We start from the raw sequence: 2,954 nt of genomic DNA on the forward strand, positions 1-2,954 counted from the left end.
CCGGAGCCCGCGGGAGGAGCGAGCCCAGCCGAGCCGGGGCACCGCATGCCCCGCCAACCTTTGGTGTCTGTTTTGGTAATTGAGGGATCGACCGGGTTCGGAGAGGATGGTGAAGGGGGGCCGCTCCCCCATCCCCGAGAATCCGAGGGCTTCGTCCCTGCAGGTCCAGGCCTGCACAGCCCCGGCCTGCCGTGGGCCGGGCGCAGCAGCTCGGGGGATGTGGCACGCTGCGAGTAGAGCAGAGAGAGCAATTCCTGCCGCGCCACAAATGGCAAGTTTTCCCTCTGAAATTAAAGGACCTCCTCTGCTGATTCACCCCAGTTTTGATTTCGGTTCGTGATTCCCGAGACCATTATCTCTGCCTTTGTTCTTTCAAGCTGCAGCAATTAATGGATTACAGCAGGACAAAAACACAGCCAGAGCAGGCTGCTTTGATTCTGTGTCTATTTACCATTAGTACCAGCTTTGAGTCCTCGGGCTGCTGTGCTCGGGGACCCAGCCCTGAGATCTGCACGGGGGAGCTGGCTGGTGCAGAGACCACCCTGGACATGGTGGTCACGGCTACCCTGGACATAGTGGTCACGGTCACCCTTGGCATGATGGGCATAGGCCAGCCCTGATCTGTGTCAGCTTCAATCCCCATACGTGCCTGGGCTGGCCACATCCACTGTACATCCCTCCCATGGGCACAGAAGAGCCAAGGTAGCCTGAGCATCAAGCGGAGGCAAACTCAGGAGAGACCCAACATGTCGATTTACTGGCTGCCCTGAATTGGCCACGCTCCAGACATGGGATGTCATTTTTCTGCTTCATCTCATGACAGGTTTTCTTCTGATGCTTAGTGATTAACAATACATCCCTTTGGGATGATTTGCTGTAGAATAACTGGAGCTATGGCCAAGGTTTCTGAATTTTAAGTTGTTTTCTAAAAAAATTCCTCTCCTCCCTGGATGTTTCATGCTCCAAAATACCATGACAAACACTGTCCCTCTGTTTCTGTGGCATGGAGAGATTCTGAGCATGGGTCTCACCCATCCCAAGGATGAAGAGGAGGGAAAGCCATCAACACCTCCTAAGAGCTTGCAGAGTTGGGGTTTGTGTGGAGATGGTGGAGGTTATGAATTTCACCCAATACTTTCCAAAACAGGTCAGCCCTTAATCCACCATTAGGAACTGCAAGAATCAGCATCTGTGTTGACACAGTCAGCAAAAAGCTCCAGACCTGGAAATGAATTCAGTCATTCCTTTTAGCCATTGAATTCAGTAATTAATTTTAAATTTATTTACCAAGCTTGTGCTGGAGATGCTTTGGCAGGAGGTGTGAATCACATTGTCGTTCTTCTTGCAGTGCTCTGTGTTTCCTGCGCTTAAACACAAGATTGAAATTAGTCCTATAACGCTGATCTGCGATGGAAGAAATCAAGCAGGCACCAATCGCACCTAGAGCTATTCCAAGAGGTACCAGTGACTGAGGCCCACACGTTCAGTTTTCTTTCTTTAGTTGGGAGACAGGAGGGACTGACACACTGAAAAGTCGGGGAAACTTTTCTGTCACTTCTAGAAAAGGCTATTTGAGCTTTTCCTTTTGTCTCAGGTCACCAGGTTTCAGTCTGTACCTCATCTAATTCTGCAGGGAGCACTTTCTGCTTCAGTTACATGTTTATTCACCTGTCCATTGTTGACAGTCCTTTAGAGTACTCGGTTATATGCACTTCACTTGAGCAAGGTGGTTGTAGAGGGAGAAATGAGAAAGTGAGATGGAGGAAAATGCAGGTACAGGACCTTCCCTGCAGCCGTGGATGTGAAGCTACAGCTCAGGCTTAGCTCAGACAGGGTAGCTCTGGCATGGCTCAAGAACAGGGGATACGGCAGCATATAAGTAGGTTTTGATCCTTGGACTGCTGGCTGTTTGAGTCAGATACTCTGTTTTTTAACCTAAATTATCTTTTGGGAAAGAATCTAATGTGGAAACTGGGCCAGATTCTGCTTTGTGTAAATCTGGTGTAACGCTAACTTCAAGGGAAATATTCTAGATTGAATCTGGTATAATTAAGATTAAAAATTGGCTCTGGAAGTCTTTTCTTTGGCAATAATGTTAGAGAAGTACTGTGAAGAAAAATAATTCAAACCAGAACATTGTTTCAGTGCTCTTTTAAATAGCATACGCTATAGGCACTTTGAAGGCATTTGTTCTCCATGGCAGCAGTATTTTAAAACTTTCACTTTGGTTCCACTAACCAAGTTAACCCTTGATAACTGGCTGTGTTTAAAATATGTTACATACAGAAGCTCATCATTTTTAAGGGCATTCTCCAAATAACCAAAAAAATTATTCCATTAAAATGATACGATTGCTGCTGTGGCAGTAGCAAGCTTCCTCTTGCTGGTGAACATTTCACTGGTCTAGCCGCAACACAGGTGTTGCAATGAATCTGAATTTATATCTCACTTGTTAACAGTTTTTTTCATAGTGCAAACCTTGTTATCTGACTGTTAAACTCAACACACTGAGAAAGAGCAATTTTCAGAAGGCGGTTGCTTAGTATTCCTGGGAAGCAAAGGCTGAAAGAATGCCGAAAAACTGAAGACCCATAAATTACTAGACATTTTTCTAGCTCCCATGAATCAGACAACAAGATGTCCTTCAATAGTTTCTGCGTCCAATATCACTTCATTTGTTAGGCCCATGTCCCTAACAGAAACTATTTCACCATAATTTGATTGCAGTTGGTGAGAAGATGCTGGCCAGTTTCTTCCAGGTCTAACATTCAGCCCCAACAAAATGTCGTTCTCTTGAGTGGTCCCAGATTTTCACTACAGGTTAACCACATCTTTCTTCAGGGTGTGTAGGAAAGGAGGGGTAAGATAAGAATCAGCTGCCGCCTTTCTTTGATTCCTTGTGGTGTATGAAGAATACAAACTTGGAAAATGTGTTTTGCTCTTTTTAAGCAGGG

This window comes from Pygoscelis adeliae, unplaced genomic scaffold, assembly GCF_000699105.1.
Source record: "Pygoscelis adeliae isolate BGI_AS28 unplaced genomic scaffold, ASM69910v1 Scaffold21, whole genome shotgun sequence".
NCBI classification, from domain to species: domain Eukaryota; kingdom Metazoa; phylum Chordata; class Aves; order Sphenisciformes; family Spheniscidae; genus Pygoscelis; species Pygoscelis adeliae.